Genomic DNA, 19,049 nt, shown 5'->3' with positions numbered 1-19,049 from the left:
TACATATATATTTTTTTTATTTACCTAAGCTATTCTCTGTATATTCTTCTCCTCTCTAAGCAGACACAGTCATTAAAAATGAAAAATATAAAAGTGGAATTCTTCATTCGGCTGCACACCTGCTCATGTTTTGGTTTTGTTTTGTTTCTTTTTCAATTTAGTCACTGAACTCTCTCCAGTTTGGCCACGAGGGACAATTAAAGCCCCCGAGAGGCGAGTGCTCAAAAGACAGATCATTTTCTGTCACTGCTGCTTTCTGTCTCACTTATGAGTCTGAAAGAAGGAGAAGAAACAAAATTCAGATGAAATATGACACCAAGCACACAGTCGAGCGGTCAGATGTCAATCATTCAGCTTTCCTGACAGACACGTCAACAGAACAACAGAAAACAGATGAAGCCAAGCTTGTGTTCAATGAAATACTTAAAAATCTTCCTGACTGAGTTCCTAATGTCCTTCACCTTTTTAGATTAAATTAACCATCTACTTGCTTGCAAGACAAGTTCATTGCTAATTAGCGGTAAGACTCTGAACTTCAGCCTTAAATAAACAAACTGTTAATGAAAATGTACATAAATTCTGTAGTGTAGGGAAAGTGAGCCAACGTTAACTACAATACCTACTGTACTTCATCTAACCCTCATTTTAATATGAATTGTCTTTTATGAAAGATTGCAAGGAAATTTCATTATCGGTGGTTGCTCAGTGTAACTGCTGTGCAATTTTAGCTATAGAGACTTTTTTTTTTTAGTAATTTACTAAAAACACATGTGAGGAAAATGTTGACGGATAATTCTATATAATTTCCACAGTCACAGTATCTTTACAACTCATATAAACCCCCAACAAACATGTGCTAGCGTGCTAAGTTGTTACACGTCTTTAATTTTTAGACTTGGAAACAAGTCTTAGTGTTCATGCTGCATTTCTGAGCCTTGGATTTGTTGTGCTCTCGTCAAGATCCTACTGTCTTGTTTTCTAGTTTCTACACACATACAGAACAGTAGGATTAAACTCCCACCCAGAGAGAGAGAGAGAGAGAGAGAGAGCGAGAGAGAGAGAGAGAGAGCGTAATGAGATGATGAGATGATGAACCTGGCCCACACTCCTGAGGAAACTCATGATCCCGCTTTTCCACTTCAGCCAATTCGCTCCAATTCCCTCCCTACATTCCTCCTCACACACTGCAGATGGGGCGCTTGTTTTTGCCAGCCAATGTTACACGATTTTCACGCAATCTGCAGCAAACAAACAGAAACCACGGTGCTGGACATCAAAGATCCTGCGGCGCTGAATTCCAGCCTGGGTTTGGACAGCGTTTGGGTGGATTTTAGGCATGAGCACATGACTGTAGTCTAAAATTCTGTTCATCATCATTACCATCAATTTCAAACATTTCAATTTTATTAAAATGATTTTACTGAGAAACCTGGAAGTTACAGCTTTACCCCTGACTGTGACACTGGAGACTCCTTCCATGTTACAGAAACAACAGAAAATGTAACCGTAAGGAAGTTATATTGAGCGTGCTCTGTATACGTCCCTACGAATGAGCCGTTACTATGGAAACGATAATGTGTCAGAGCGAGTGCATTAATATAAAGCTGTGATGTACTCTACTGTCAGAGCTGCTGTTAGAGAGAATTAACCACCAGCTGACCACCAATCAGTGTCCAGAACTCAGCAACACAGTGATATGATTAAAGGAAAAAATATATAGCATTACCACGTTATTCCTTGCATGCTGTTTTAAAGCATAGCTTCTTTTCTTCTTTTCGTATGAAACTTTTATTCATCAATTTGATCTTTTTCGTCGCCTGGAAAAAGGATAAGGCACTTATTCAAGGCTCCGAATCAGGTGTTCATTGTTGCACAGATTTGCAAATTGCAGGCATTTCCGCTCCTCAGCTGCTCTATGCTCGGGGGAAAAAAAAATCAGATGTTCACGTGTCGGAATTACAATCGGGCGAGATTATACTCTCGCTGGGTTTTGAAAGGTGCAATTATGCGACAAAAAGAATCACACAGCCACCTGTGGAATTATTCTCCTTCATAATCACACACCTTTCACTACATCAGAGTCCCAGAGGAGATTTCAGGGGTGCCAATACATATGCACATATATATACAGTGCATACAGGAGGTACAGTACACATGTACATACGATCCTCCTGGATAATTAAGCTGGAGTTTAGATCTATTCCCTGATTTTATTCATTTTAAACATTTTGATTGTTAGAGCTACACAATCTAATCACGACGTTACGATGAACTAAACACTGTCTAGTCTGTTGAATAATCCTGAAGGTTTATGGTGTGTTTCCAGTTCAAACCTTTCCAGATTTTTATAATTATAAATTATAATTCAATGCTCCATCTTCAGCTTTAAAACCTGACATTAAATATGTTTCTACTTTTTTAAAAAATAATAAAATGGGTCACTTTCAGCCAAATGGAACAGATGGGCTAATTAATGCTTTGCTAACTAGCAGTCAGGGATGCTAATGGAGAAGTGTGTGTGTGTGTGGTGAAAAAGTGTTTTCTCCTTTTCAGACTGATTTTGAGCCTTGCTTCATATATGCGTGCACACACACACACACACACACACACACATACACACACACGTGCGCACACACACACGCCTGTACTCTAGTGATCGGAGTGATTAGTGAGGAAACTAGGACGCAGCTGGAAGAGAACAAAATGAGAAAACTGGTGGAACATCTCACATCTGCTCCTCTCCATAGAGATCTCTCTCTCCCTCTCTGTTTCTTCCTCGTCTTTCTTTTCTCCAGCCGTCTGATGATTGCCTCCTCTCACAGGCTGATTGTGATTACACACACCACACAGAGCGACTTCTTAGGAAGTAAAAATATCTTGAATGAAGACAAACTGATCTCGTGTTTCTCATGAGCAGATTCAGATATAAGACTTGATTTTAGGATCGCTTTGCATTTCAAGTAATTATTTTAAGAAAGAAGGGAAATGATTTGATGTAATATAATTAGACTGAAATTGATCATAAAACTCTCTTGTTTGTTTTGTTATAATATTTTCTCTTGCTAAATGTTGTTTATTGTATAGATTTGAGTGTTTGGGTCACTAGAACCTACTCGAGCCTCACTGTCTAGGCTGAGCTCTTTGTAATAGTTTCTTAGGTCTAAAATTATATTAAACATTTCTCTCTCTCTCTCTCTATCCAGAGATTCACTCAGCTGTATTTTCAATTTTCACTTTTCTTGGCAGCGTCAGTCAGAATAATTAATTTTTTTTCTGATGAACTTTTCCTCATTGTTCATGAGAAGGTCAAACTCATGTCCCGGAGTGGTCCATCAATTGGTGTGGGACACTCACGCTGTGGACATCATCGAGAAAGAGAGAGAGAGAGAGAGAGAGAGAGAGGGAGAGAGAGAGAGAGGGAGAGAGGGATGAAAAGGAAAAGAGACAAAGACAGACAGAATGAGATACGAGAGAATTAAAGTATACAAATGAGAGGAAACGAGAGAGAGCGAGAGAGAGAGAAGGATGCAGTGACAGAGGAAAGAAAGATGTAATGATATGGTGGAGAGAAAGATAGAGAGAGATGAAGAGGGTGGGCGAGGTAGTAGTGACAGAGAGAGAGAGAGAGAGAGAGATGACACATTCTCTGTCTAATTGCTCTTATTCAGGTCATGTGTTAGGTGAATGACATGATCACATCATAATCTGATTTTAAACAGGAGGATGAGGAGGAGGAGAGAGAGAGAGAGAGAGAGAGAGAGAGAGAGAGGTTGTTTAGAGAGAAACAGATCCTCATCAGTGTGTGATTATTTAAAGGCTTGATTAGAATCAGAAGTAAAAAATTGCGCTCTGATTTCTCTCGTCAGCTCCTCAGCCTGTCTCTTGTTATCAGAATCACAGACAGGTCGAGAGTCAGCTACAGTTCATTCATCTACTAACTAACCACACTTCACCACTGTTCATTTATTGGACTAATTTTGATAGATACTGACCACTGCAGACCGGGAACACCCCACAAGAGCTGCAGTTTTGGAGATGCTCTGATCCAGTGGTCTAGCCATCACAATTTGGCCCTTCATCAAACTCGCTCAAATCCTTACGCTTGTCCGTTTTTCCTGCTTCTAACACATCAACTTTGAGGACAAAATGTTCACTTGCTGCCTAATATATCCCACCCACTAACAGATGCCATGATGAGGAGATATTCAGTGTTATTCACTTCATCTCTCAGTGGTCTTAATGTTATGCCTGATCGTTGCAAATAAATCTGAATAATCCAAATACTAAACAATATTATGATTTATAGTAAAATTATTTAGTTATAAATGTCAGCGTCCAATCAGCTGCTTCCAATCAGAGTGTGAATTTGTTATACAAACAATGATGATTCCTGCGACATGTCAGAAAGATGTAACACCATATCATCATCCTCATCCACTCGCCAGGCCCGCCGCAGGCCGCTGTTTATTTTACAGTATTGAAGACATGATTGATGACATCATCAGCTGCCTGAAGTCGGCTGTGGCTCTGTTCGGTGTGTGACGTTTCCAGCCATCATGTCATTTGCAATTTTGGAAAGTGCCGAACGATGTTGCTGATTGGCTCACTGATTGCACCATTGTTCCCACGACTCGCAAAAACCTGCCGAGGAGGGAAAAAAAAAGAGGATCAAATTCACAACCAGCTGCTGTTCCTGAACAGAAAAAAACGCTCATGAGGTAAACCGAGAAAAACTGGAGAAAAAATCAGGCCAGAGAAAAGTTTCTTGCTTAAAGGATTTCTCTCTCTCTCTTTTTTTTTTTACACAGGAGACGTATCAGCTTTAATATCGAGTCAGTATCAGGTGATGAGAATTACTTTCAGCCAATCAGAATACAGACTTTGGTCATAAAAATATCTTTTACCACTGAAAATACACTACCAGTCAAAAGTTTGGACACACCTTTTAATTCAGTGTTTTTTGTTTAGGGATTTATTTTCTACATTCTAGAACAATACTGGAGATTTCAAAACTATGAAACAACACACATGGACTTAAGTAATCCATATGTAATGATGACAAAAAAACAGTCAGTTGTTATTTTAAGACACGAAGGTCAGGTGTTCTGGAATAGTTCTTGCAAGAACAGTATTGTCAAGTGCATTTGCAAAACCCATCAAGCACCATGATGAAACTGGCTCACATGAAGACCATCCCAGGAAAGCAAGACCAAAACTGACCTCTGCTGCAGAGGGGAAGTTCATTTAGAGTTACCAGCCTCAGAAATCACCAATTAACAGCACCTCAGATTAGCAGACATATCTCAACATCAACTGTTCAAAGGACATTATTGTGTATTTCGGCCGCCTTCAGCATTGTTTTACGATGTAGAAAGAAATAAACATCAGGAAAGTCCATGGAATTAGAAGATGTGTCCAAACTTCTGACTGGTAGTTTATCTGTAGAATTTAATACTCACCTTCAGGATCTTCACAGAAAATTATTATTATTATTATTATTATTATTATTATTAATTTATTAATTAATTTATTTTTTTCAATTTTTTTTTATTCAACCGTAATTTGCGCAGATTTTTTCACAATTTTCCATTTCTGAAATATTTTAATGGAGTCTTCAGGAAAAAAAAAAACACACACTTACTTAAAATAACGCCGGAGCAGATGATTGTATTTTCTGACAGATGCCAAAACCGTCACTGTGAAAACAACTTTAGTGAAGTTTTATGCGCATGAACAGGAAACAGCTCCTATTTGCAGCTTCGCACTTTTCAGATGCAGGAGTTTTCACGCTTGTTGGTGTTTAATGGATTCCGTGTGAGAGCGGGAGCAGGTGTGAGCCGGACCAGTCATCAAGTGTTTTTCTCATCTCTCAGCCTCGGTTCCATCCCTCCATCCTTTCATCTCTCTCTCTCTCTCTCTCTCTCTCTCTCTCTAATGTTTCTGAAATGGATCAAGGTTTTATGTTGTGTTTTTATGTTTTCACACGTAGAGACAGAGATATCACTTTATCTGTGACCACACAACATCAGTGTCTCCCTAAACCCCAACACACACACACACATACACACACACACACACACACACACACACACACACATACACACACACTGTTCAATGCTGATTACATTCTCACTGATAATTCCAATATGTGTCCTGCATCCATATTTACCACACACACACACACAATACCAGCTCTTATTCTGATGCTTGGATGCTTGACACATCAATACACACCTCTCCAACCGCCTGAGGCCATTCATTTTTATTCTAGTGTAAAGCAGGTGTCGTATTGTGGTATGATGTGGATTAGTGTTTTTCCTCACAACAAACTGCTACTCTAATGAAAAGACTGGGTGTGACCAGGCCACGCCCACTGTAAGAGGTCCAGCCACACCCCCAAATGTGAACATAGACTGTCATCTATCAGTCTGTAACTCTCTGGTCTGTAGTTTGTTATATACTGTACATTCTGCAATGATTGAGAATAAGAGTTGGAAGTGTGTGTGTGTGTGTGTTTGAAGAGTGATGCATTATGTGTGACCTGTCAGCAGTGAGCAGCTGATTTATGTCTGTCCACACACCTCATCTTGTGTCTGTGTGTGTGTCTGTGTGTGTGTGTGTGTGTGTGTGTTAGCAACTGTTAAAGGTGTCCATAACTGACAGGTGTATTGTGGAGTTGATGGAACAATGCTTTTGTGTGTGTGTGTATGTGTATGTGTTGTGTTGACCAGGCTGTGCTTTTGTTTCTCTAGCTTTATCCAGCAGTCTGTATGTGTGTGTGTGTGTGTGTGTGTGTGTTTCTTTGAGAGTGATGAGGTCACATGTCACTATGCAGTGCAACAGTGTAAGTAAATACACAACCAGCTCTACTGCTCATGAAAAAGAAAAGAGACAATCACCACACAGTTTACACAGCTGAGGACACACACACACACAGCATAAAGCTTAAAGAGTCACACTGATAAGGACGAGACAGTAAATATAGACACATACACACTCGGTCTTCTTAAAGTTTCATGTAAACAAACACACACACACTTCTGGGAGGCAAATAACCTTTAAATCATCAAATATTAATATTAACTCCTGATGATGATAATAATAATAATAATAATAATAATAATAATAATAATAATAATAATAATAATAATAATAATAATAATAATAATAATAATAAACTCCTGGCAGGTTTGAGGTGTTGAGGAGAAAACAGAGCAATAATTTGGAGGTTTTTTTTCTGCACATTTACTCAGTCAACACACTCAACAGATAACATACCAAGGATCTTTAGATAACTAGGGGTTCTTACATTCATTAAGGGAATGTGAGAGGGACACCTAAAGAATCTTATAAGAAATAAAACATTTTTATAGAGTGCAAATTGAATTAAAGATTAAAAAGTTATTTAGGAAATCATTCAGAGTGGAATGATGTGAAACCTCATGCAGCGTCTGTTAAAGATACAAGAACATTTTTAAATGTTGTTTCCTTCCCTGAGTCATTCTTAGTGTCCTCATCTGGACGCTAATCAGGACCTGCACTGCAAAAAAATCAGTTTAGTTCATCAGAAACAAAACTTTTTTTCCTTGTGCAGATGATAAGAATGATTTAAATATTAACTTGGCACTACGTAATTTACGACTGGATTATTATTGATTTTAGCTTTATTCCTAATTTCTGTCTTTACCTAAATCACACATGTTGAATTATTAACTCACTTGGTATGAAGTGCGGCCTTCACCACATCAAATTTATTTTGTGTTAATGATTTATGAAATGTTTTCAAACTCCGTCGTCTTATCAGACCCTCGTCGTTGTCTGAGCCCAAACTGAGCTCCAGCGAGTTTTCAGGTGTAAAAATGTTTTACACTGAGATCAGTGATGAAAGGGCAACACTCAAGGCAAGATTCCTGCTCTGGTGCACACGCATGTGTGTGTGTGTGTGTGTGTGTGTGTATGTGTGTGTGTGTGTGTGTGTTTACGCAGGCTCTGGTTTACTGAATTGATCTGTCTGTTAGGCTGTTGTTGGTGTGTAATGTGTCACTGCCTTCACCGCAGAGCAAATATTGAAACTCATCCCTCTGTAACTGCATGGTTCAGAGACAAGCCATCACAAACAATCATGAGCTTTTCCTCCACACACACACTCACACACACACACACACACACACCTGCTGACAGGAGGATCCCCCAGCAGGCTTTGTGTTTATTTTGTTCATCACAGATAAAATAGATGGAGGAATTTTTGTATTATATTGATAATTATCTTTTTCTGAGATAAAAAAACGCCAATGAAAGACAATATTATAATAAGAATAAGAATAGATAGATAGACAGATGCCACTCCCCTTTCACTACAGCTGACAGGATGCGCACAGAGGCCACGCCTCCTTCATTGGTAGGACACAAAAGAAACAATGGCCACACCTCCTTCACTGTAACTGACAGGATGCACACAGAGGCCACGCCTTCTTCTCTTAGACTGACACAACATGCCTCTTTCACTGAGATTAACAGAGGTCATGCTTCTTTCACTACGACAAGCAGTGGCCACACCTCCTTCACTAAGAAGAGCAGTGGCCACACCTCCTTCACTATGACAAGCAGTGGCCACGCCTCCTTCACTAAGACGAGCAGTGGCCATTGTCTCCTTCTCTGCATGTTTGCAGGTCTATGATGGGTGGAGCTTCATCTGATCATATGACATCACCACAGTAATTGAATTAACATTAACTAGCTTGATACTGAACCTAAAGCCTTTATATTAATTGTTATTTTGTCAAATCACCTAAAGCACCTAAACAGTAACCTTCACCAAGCTAAATAATTAATCAGTGTTAGCATAGAGCTTCAAATCTAACGCTGCTTATGCATTTATGTTAATTGTTAAAAGTTAATGCCGGTGTCACGCTCTGACATAGAGGTGCTTGAATCTGCTCCGTCTCCATTGGCTCCCGACATTCATCCGATACACAAAGTTTAATAAATACTGAGTGCAGAGAAGCGATCAGAATCTTTACTCTGGGTCATTCTCACGCTTCCTGGGCCATGAGAACGCTCAGGCCTTTGAGTCCCGAGTTAAATAATGACTCATAATGAAAGAGAGGAGTGTCATTTGTTACTCTTTAATATCCTTTCACACTGTTTGACTTGCTGCGTTCAAAGGTGAGAGACACTCTGGGTTATTGCTGTGTACACACACATTACACACACATTACACACACACTCACATTACACACACACACCGTGTCTGTTCTGTATCTGTGGAAAAACACGGACATGTATCTGTCCAATGGAACAAAAGAAGAGACAGAAAGTACATTTTCCTCTCCGCAGGCTCTTTTTCACCAAATGCTTCGACGTCACTCTGAGTGATCTGATCCCTCTAGCGAGACTCATGATTATTCAATGTTCATATTTAAAAAACATCACCAACAGATTTGAATGAAATTGCCGTAAGTGTGTATAATGACTATAATAATGAGTCAGAATTGTTCTGAGCCGTTAGCTTGTGTTCTGGGTTTCTGCTTTTGGTTGATTAGCTCAGAGTCGTACAGCTGAGCGATCTCTCTGATGTGCTCTGGGTTTTACCCTCCTGTAGCGTTTACTACTTAGCAACAATCCTCACCGTCACCGCGGTGTTCGTCTGAAAGCACCTCTCCTGCTCAGGTTAGTGTTTAACTATGCCGTTGTGTGTTTAGTTTAATGAACACACTCCACAGTCGGTGATTTGTGGCTCTGCTCTGTTTTAAAAAGGTCAACTGTCCCGATAAGGGAGCGTCCCTGCGTTTAGCTTATTAGCTCATCCACTCAGACTCTAAACTTAGAAACGCTGTAGATATCACGAGGCTGAATAAACTGTCTTCAACACAGACGAAGCACAAGGATTGTTCAAATAGTTACAGTCATGACAACACTGTTGCTAGGCAACTGGGAAGCAAGGGCTGTGAAGTAGCATGTTAGCTGTTAAGTTTTTTTCTTTTCCACATAGTGGAAACGAGGTAAAATGATCAGGAACATCATCATCGTCCTCAGTCCTTTCTCTGTTTACACTGATGGCTAGGATCACCAACAACTATCCAAATCCAACTCTCAAATATACGATACACACCATCTGATAAAAGTCCAGCTAATGAATTTTAGCTTCTGTGTTTGAATTGAAAATCGTCTCATGAACTGATTGATTTCTGGACAGTTCTGTACTGTTACAAAATACTTCATTTAGAGATTCCATTGTAAGACTACTTAGGCAATCACAACTTTTACATTTAGCATTTAGAAATAATTTTCCAAACTTTGTTGAACTTTTTTCCACCGATAGGACCGTCATTCAGACTGGCTTTTAGATAAATGGCAATAAACGACCAGAGGAAAGAGTAGCTGCTGCTGTTATTGCTCAAAAAACTGATTGTGTGTGTGTATGTGTCCCGTAATCTAAACTAAATATGCAGTTTAATTTTATTGTTTTAAAATAGTAGGTTTGATGACACAGGATTGGAATTAAATTGTTAAAACTTTTACCATTTTTTTTTTTATTCATGATATCACGGATTACATGAAATGTCATAAACTTAAAGAGGATTTATGTAAATTAAAAGTAAGGATTAAATCACTCCGTTAAATCACATCACTCTGTCTCATTTCTTCCTTTTTTGTCAAAACTTAAATCCATCCAAATTTTTTTCACTGCACTTCCATGTTCTTCCCGCTGAAGAGATGGAGGACATGGCTTTGTGGAAAAGAAGCGTCGTGTTCATCACACACTGAATGATACAGTTTTATTTATTTGATAACAGCTGTACTGGTTTTTATCAAACCTGAATCTTGTGAACACTGGAGAAAGAATGGTGATGTGATATTTTTTGTCTCTCAGCCGTAAAATGCTACTGATGTAAAAGCGCTAAACTCCACTCACCGTCTCCTCCCTGTGAGGTGTTTAACATCTTAAACATGCCTTATTTATGATGACATAAATGATTAAGAAATACATTCATTCAGAGAATTAAATCATTGTTAAAGTATTGTTTTAATTATGATTTTTTTTATTCTGAATTTGTTGCTGTTTAATTAGTTGTGAATTTTCTTATTCTGAATTTGTTGCTGTTTAATTGTGAATTTTTTTATTCTGAATTTGTTGCTGTTTTTATTGTGAATTTTCTTATTCTGAATTTGCTGCTGTTTTAATTGTGATGTCTTTTCTGAATTTGTTGCTGTTTTAATTGTGAATTTTGTTTACTCTGAATTGTTGCCATTTTAATTGTGAATTTCCTTTTATGAATCTGAATTTGTTGCTGTTTTAATTAGGATGTTTTTTATTCTGAATTTGTTGCTGTTTAATTGTGAATTTGTTTTTTATTCTGAATTTGTTGCTGTTTTAATTATGAATTATTTTTATTCTGAATTTGTTGCTGTTTTAATTGTGAATTTTCTTTTATTATTCTGAATTTGGTGCTGTTTTAATTGTGAATTTTCTTTTATTATTCTGAATTTCATGCTGCTTTAATTGTGAATTTTGTTATTCTGAATTTGTTGCTGTTTTAATTGTGAATTTTCTTTTATTATTCTGAATTTGGTGCTGTTTTAATTGTGAATTTTCTTTTATTATTCTGAATTTCATGCTGTTTTAATTGTGAATTTTGTTATTCTGAATTTGTTGCTGTTTTAATTGTGAATTTTTTTATTCTGAATTTCATGCTGTTTTAATTGTGAATTTTGTTATTCTGAATTTCATACTGTTTTAATTGTGAATTTTTTTATTCTGAATTTCATGCTGTTTTAATTGTGAATTTGTTTTTTTTGTCCTGAATTTGGTGCTGTTTTAATTAGGATTCTTCCTGAAGTCTTTGCTCATATTTATCAGATTTTCTGTGCTTTTGATTTGTTTAATGGTCTGTACTCATCAGCAGTCCATAGCTACATGTGTGTTTGTGTGTGTGTGTGTGTGTGTGTGTATTGCTGCAGAATATCATCATATCATGTACATATTTGGAGTGTTAAAACTTTTATAGTGAAACAATCAAAATCTTTTCCCCATTTTCTTGCTCTGAGCCTTTTTCACGTCTCTCTCTGTTTGATTAAGATTTTTGTGAATCTATATTTCTCTCTTTCCCTTTCCCCACTCTTTGGTCTTGTCTTTGTATCTGGGTTTCTTTCATTTCTTTGATATCTTTTTTTTTTTATCTTGGGCTTTGTGAAAGGTCAATATTTTCTAGCTTGGGGCGTGTGAGAACTGATTTTTAACTCGGCTTATCGGGAGTTCCAATTCTCTTTGGCTGTTAAATTCCTTAAAAATGAGAGAGTTGTAACAAAGTGGAGGTGTAGATCAGACTGCTGAGTGAGAGACGGGTTCCTACAGTCTATAGACAGACTGGTGTTTATCTCTCGGATTTGTAGTGAACACTGCTCTGGTGGTGGTGGTGGAGGTGTTTGTGGGTGTGGTCTACTGAGTAATTATTTAGTTGTGAAGTGTAAAATGGAGGCATTTTTAGAATCCAAAGGGGGGTGTAAACCTCTGCAAGGTCGGATTTATTCAGACGATCAGAAGCTTTAAAGCTTTAGAGGTTAAAAGGTTAAATAAATAAGTTACAGATGTGATGGACATCTGTTGTGTGTGTTTTTAATCCACACTGCGCTAACACACCGCTACAGCAGAAGAGTGTGTGTGTGTGCATGTGTGTGTGCATGTGTGTGTGTGTGTGTGTGTGTGTGTGTGTGCGCATGTGTGTGTGCATGTGTGTGCGTGTGTGTGTGTGTGTGTGTATGCATGTGTGTGCGTGTGTGTGCGTGTGTGTGTGTGTGTGTGTATGCATGTGTGTGCGTGTGTGTGCGTGTGTGTGTGTGTGTGTGTGCGCGTATGTGTAATATTTGCCTGTATATCTATATTACACACACACAGTTATTTATGATAGATGGTGGTGACCACCTTCACTTCATTATTTCTTTATTGTTGCTGTCACACAGTTTAACCCTGTATGTGTGTGTGTGTGAGAGAGAGAAAGAGAGAGAGAGAGAGAGAGAGAGAGAGGGAGAGAGAGCGAGCAAACATTAGGGAGTATGTAGTGATTATTAGTAGATTTATATTTGCTTTTGGACAGTGGAAAATGAGTATAGCGCTGGGGGTGTGGAGGAATAACTCATCCTGAGAACATGAAAATAAACTCTCTCTCTCTCTCTCTCTCTCTCTCTCACACACACACACACTCACTCTGAGTGTGTATAAGAGTGTGTTTTGTTAGAGTATACTCTCCTGATTTGCCTAAATTGGGATCAATATTAACATCGTCATGACAACGTGTGGTCAGGTCTAGCGCACAGGTTTACTTCTGTGTTATAGCTGGACTTTATGGGAAACTTTAAAAATAGTAAAAAAAATTACCTATATACACCGATCACGTGTAACATTATGAGCAGTGACAGGTGAAGTGAATAACACTGATGATCACCTCATCATGGCACCTGTTAGTGGGTGGGATATATTAGGCAGCAAGTGAACATTATGTCCTCAAAGTTGTTGTGTTAGAAGCAGGAAAACTAGAGCATCTCCAAAACTGCAGCTCTTGTGAGGTGTTCCCGGTCTGCAGTGGTCAGTATCTATCAGTGGTCCAAGGAACAGACGAGCTACTGTAGCTCAAATTGCTGAAGAAGTTAATGCTGGTTCTGATAGAAAGGTGTCAGAACACACAGTGCACCACAGTTTGCTGTGTATGGGGCTGCATAGCTGCAGACCAGTCAGGGTGCCCATGCTGACCCCTGTGCACTGCTGAAACTTCCATGTTAAACATTTAAAAAAATTTTATTTGTAAAATAATGTAATATTGTATATTAAGACGCCAAGAATGTCAACTTTTAGTAGCATCAGATTTCTGGGATAAAATGGACAGATGGGAGGCTTGCTGAGTTATTTTACAAATCTCTCATGTTGCCTTCAAACCCACTGGAAGCTCTGTTCTGCATATCGGTCCTCCAGATTTTCTAGATTATTAACTGCTTTTGAATTTAAGGTCCGGGTTTTCGATTTGAGACGCAGCTCTTGACCCAGCGGAAAGAGCTATCATGGCGGCAGTGAAAAGTTTTAAAGAGAAACAGACGTGTAGTCGGTCTGTTTAACATCACTGTGCATGAAATCTCTAAACCTTCTACACTTGGACCCCAGACGGACAGAGGGATGTTTTGGCTCTGACGTTCTTGCTCTACCTCCAGGTGTAGATGAGCAGTGTGTGTGTGTGTGTGTGTGTGTGTGTGTGGTATAAACCAGGCTCCTCTGTATAATGAGATGCCCAGTGTGTTTTTGTCTTGGTGGAAGGTGATGCTCCTGTTCGGACCCCCTGACTTTTTAAAGCTGAGTCGAGACCCGTAGGTTGTGTGAGTCAGAGCGAGTCATTAATCCTTTGGTTTGTGTGTTACTGACATCATAAAATGTTCAAATGGTACAGTGGTCCTGAAAGGCAGTAAATCTAGAATTGGAGGGCGGTCAAAGCTTCAGAGAGAATTCCTAATGGTCATTTGGGGAACCGGGATCTCCGTGCTGTACCACAGAACCCTGGCAGCTCATCCTACTGCTGCTTTCAGGCAATAAGTACTCTTACATATGGACTTGTATTAATGTAGGATGATGGGACTCATTAACCGTGTGTGTGTGTGTGTGTATGTGTGTGTGTGGTGGTGTGTTTATTGCAATGTGGCTTTTTTCCACATTAGCAGGAGGAACGCAACGGAGCAACGGCACAGGGATGAAATAAACATTTACACAACAGACAATCAGCAGAACACAGAGAACACACACACACAGACACACACACATACACACACACACCAGAGGGTCTAATCTGGAGGTGTGTGCTGGTGCCTGTGTGTGTGTTTTAGAGTGTGTGTTCTGTTTGTGGCTCTGATTTTTGATGGCGTACTAATGGTTGCTGCCATTAATGGTTAGGAAATGTGTGTGTGTATGTGTGAGTGTGTGTGTGTGTGGCTTTGGGAGTGTGCCCTACATTCCATGTTAACCCGGTTCACTCAGCTGGAATCTCTCTCTGAAGCTCCTCAGCAGAATTAGCCAAATTTACCCGAGTGTACGTGACGCTCGCTAAACTGTGTCAAGCCAAAAAAGACACACACACACACACACACAACTAATGTAAGCAGATGATGGAGTTCTACATCCTAAAAATGAAATGTCAGAGTGTAATGTTTAGGTACAAAATGTCTGATGGAAAAATCCATGAGTTACAGCTCAGTCATTTAAATGTTCATTTTTTAAAAGGAAAATTCCTTCTTTCCTATAATTCTTTTTTGCCAAACAATTAAGAAAGGCTTTAGAAATTCCCACGACGCCTCGTAAAGCTCTGGTGCCGTGCAACTAAAATTCCATGATGATGTTTAAAGATATAATTGTGTCTCCGTTTATCATAAAGTGACTTGCTTGAGAATTTTTCTTTAGTTAGTTTGCTTCTTTAGTTAACGATCATCAGCAGCCTGGGATCTGGACCGAGAATTCCTGATCTGGTTCTAGAATGTGAGTCATGACGTGAACAACAGAATAAAAACATCCAGTTCCGAATCAGCAAAGGCGGGCGATACTGAATCCTGCATTCTGATTGGTCAGATGATTTCACTTTCTATAACTGCAACTCCTTCCTTTATTGTTTCTATAGTAACGGCTCATTCACAGGGATGTGTTCAGCATACGCTTCACAAAAGGAGAGATGTGTGTGATTTGTGTGTGTGTGTGTGTGTGTGTGTGTAAGTAGTCTCCAGTGTCAGTGCTGTGTATCAGGTGAAGCTGTAAAGTTTCCCAAATCTTCAGGACTGAGAAGTTTACACTGCTTTACAGTTTCTCAGTAATGATACAAGCTAAGATTATGTTCCCTTATTAATGAAGAGAGAATAAAGAGAGACTAGCTGATAGAATGGAACAGGAAGTAACATTGCTTGTAAATGTAACTGTAAATGGGTTAATTTAAAACTGTACTCATTGGCAAAATGACACCACGGCACTGTTCATTATTCTCTCAGAGCGGATCCTGAAGTGTTTTATTCCTCATGTTTTCAGGTTTATTACAGTTTATAAAAACATTCACAGATCATTGTGAGTAAATTAAACGCTGTAATAACTGCAGTGCGAATGACTTACTAAAGGCTTCACAGAAAGGGTTACGGAAATGCATCAGAATTTATTGTTGCTTCCACGGTGGAAAGTCGTTCTGTGAAACACAGAGTTTGCTTTATGGTTTTGCACGTAATGGGACCCACGTCGTCCAAAACCTTCCCCCTTTTGCCTCGTAAATCCTCTGAACGTTCTCCCAGCAGCGTTGGGAATCATCCAGACGCTTCTCGGCTGAATGTTAGATGAGCGTTTATGATCTCGGTGGTTTCCACCTTCTCCCGCGAAACTCATTTTTTTCTAATTTTGGAGTCTGGAGCGCTGAGCGAAGAGCCGCCTGCAGGTTTTTATGAGCCTCTGAGACTCCCAGGATGATTTTACTCTGCGTGCTTAGAGAAACTCTGGCAGACCGGACGCTCTGGGGAAAAGTTACCACTCGTCCAAGCGGGGAACGGTTTGGAGGATAATCAAATTCACACAATTTTCTCATTTCTCAAATGGTAGTCGGTTAGCCAGGATGTGTTCAAAACGAAAGTTTGCTTCTTCTGCTTTTTGCACTCGAGCTATGAGGATAAATACAGCAACAAAGCAAACTTGTGGCCTCTGGGTCTGTTCTGTCAGTCTCGCTGAAAGGAGGCGTGACCTCTGTGACTGTTCTGTCAGTCTCTGTGAAAGGGGGCGTGGCCTATGTGTCTGTTTCGTCAGTCCTAGTGAAAGGAGGCATGGGCTCTGGTTCTGTTCTGTTAGTCTCAGTAAAAGAAGGCGTGGCCTGTGGTTCTGCTCTGTTAGTCTCAGTAAAAAGGAGGCATTGCCTATGGTTCTGCTCTGTTAGTCTGAGAGCATGGCTTCTGGGACTATTTTGTCATTCTCAGTAAAAGGAGGTGTGGCCTGTGGTTCTGCTCTGTTAGTCTCAGTGAGAGGAGGTATTGCCTCTGGTTCTGTTCTGTTACTCTCAGTAAAAGAAGGCGTGGCCTGTGGTTCTGCTCTGTTAGTCTCAGTAAAAAGGAGGCATTGCCTCTGGTTCTGCTCTGTTAGTCTGAGAGCATGGCTTCTGGGACTGTTTTGTCATTCTCAGTAAAAGGAGGCGTGGCCTGTGGTTCTGCTCTGTTAGTCTCAGTAAAAGGCGGCATGGCCTGTGGTTCTATTCTGTTAGTATCAGTTAAAGGAGGCATGGCCTGTGGTTCTGTTCTGTTAGTCTCAGTAAAAGGCGGCATGGCCTGTGGTTCTGTTCTGTTAGTATCAGTTAAAGGAGGCATGGCCTGTGGTTCTGTTCTGTTAGTCTCAGTAAAAGGCGGCATGGCCTGTGGTTCTGCTCTGTTAGTCTCAGTAAAAGGAGGCATGGCCTGTGGTTCTGCTCTGTTAGTCTCAGTAAAAGGCGGCATGGCCTGTGGTTCTGTTCTGTTAGTATCAGTTAAAGGAGGCGTGGCCTGTGGTTCTGTTCTGTTAGTCTTAGTAAAAGGAGGTGTGGCCTCTGATTCTGTTCTGTTAGTCTCAGTAAAAAGAGGTACTGCCTCTGGTTCTGTTCTATCGGTATCAGTAAAAGGGGGCGTGGCCTCTGGTTCTGCTCTGTTAGTCTCAGTAAAAAGGAGGCATTGCCTCTGGTTCTGCTCTGTTAGTCTGAGAGCATGGCTTCTGGGACTGTTTTGTCAGTCTCAGTAAAAGGAGGCATGGCCTGTGGTTCTGTTCTGTTAGTATCAGTAAAAGGGGGCGTGGCCTCTGGTTCTGTTCTGTTAGTCTCAGTAAAAGGAGGTGTGGCCTCTGGTTCTGCTCTGTTAGTCTCAGTAAAAGGGGGCATGGCCTCTGGTTCTGCTCTGTTAGTCTCAGTAAAAGGAGGTGTGGCCTCTGGTTCTACTCTGTTAGTCTCAGTAAAAGGAGGTGTGGCCTCTGGTTCTACTCTGTTAGTCTCAGTAAAAGGGGGTGTGGCTTCTGGGTCTGTTCTGTCATTCTCAGTAAAAGGAGGCTTGGCCTCTGGTCCTGTTTGGTCAGTCTTCTTGCACTTGACTAATGGATACACACACACAGGCTTTTGGAGGAACACTGTATAATGGATCTGTGTGTGTGTGTGTGTGTGTGTGTGCTATGCCCCAGATGGCTATTTTCAGGTCTTTCATATCTGAAAGGATTTGGCTTGCATTTAAACTCAGCAAAATTGATTTAATAAAAATGATTATAGAAGCCCTTAACACAAATTACAGTTATGGGGGAAATGAAAGTACACACTCCTTCAGTTCTACGTGTGTATGTTTAAATAATTAAATAAGTAATTCACTAACCTGTAGCATCTCCTCTAGCAACAGTAAGCAGGAGTAAAGCTTTCTGTATGAGTTTCAGTCTCTCACGTTGTTTTGTTGGCTCATTCTTCTTTACAGCACTGCTTCAGTTTGTTCATGTTTGAGGGTCTTTTCATTTCTGCACTGGAAATCACAGCCAGATCATCAGCATGCTTCAGTGTAGGTGTGAGATGTTTGTGGGGATGTGCTGATTCTGCATGATGACCAAACATCTCCACCTTGTTCTCATCAGCCTGAAGGATATTTACTGTTCCAAAATGTTTAGGTTTGTTCTGGTGCAGGCCAATCAGACAATCAGAGCGGGCAATCACAGCAGGCCATCGTTTCACGATCTTCTCTCTGATTCTGTCATCATGAACAGTTTGTTTTTCTTCATGTCTCTGAGGATTCAATTCCAAATAATTTGGGGATTGTTTTATAGCCCAGACTGAAGAGCAGAAACAGTTGTTGCTCTGAGATCAGTGCTCATGGTATGATGTAGACACACACCTGAAAGCTCCAGAAGATCCACAACAACATCCAACATCCTCCAGAACAACTGCCCAAAGTTCTGCTTTTATACATCTGCTCAGACTCTGACTGAACCTACATAGGTACCTACATACTGAACTTCTCTGGTTCTGTTGTTTTTTACCAGAGTTCATTTGTTTGTTTGAAGTTGC

The sequence above is a fragment of the Hemibagrus wyckioides genome, linkage group LG16, assembly GCF_019097595.1.
Source record: "Hemibagrus wyckioides isolate EC202008001 linkage group LG16, SWU_Hwy_1.0, whole genome shotgun sequence".
Lineage (NCBI taxonomy): Eukaryota > Metazoa > Chordata > Actinopteri > Siluriformes > Bagridae > Hemibagrus > Hemibagrus wyckioides.
This window is presented reverse-complemented; position numbering follows the sequence as displayed.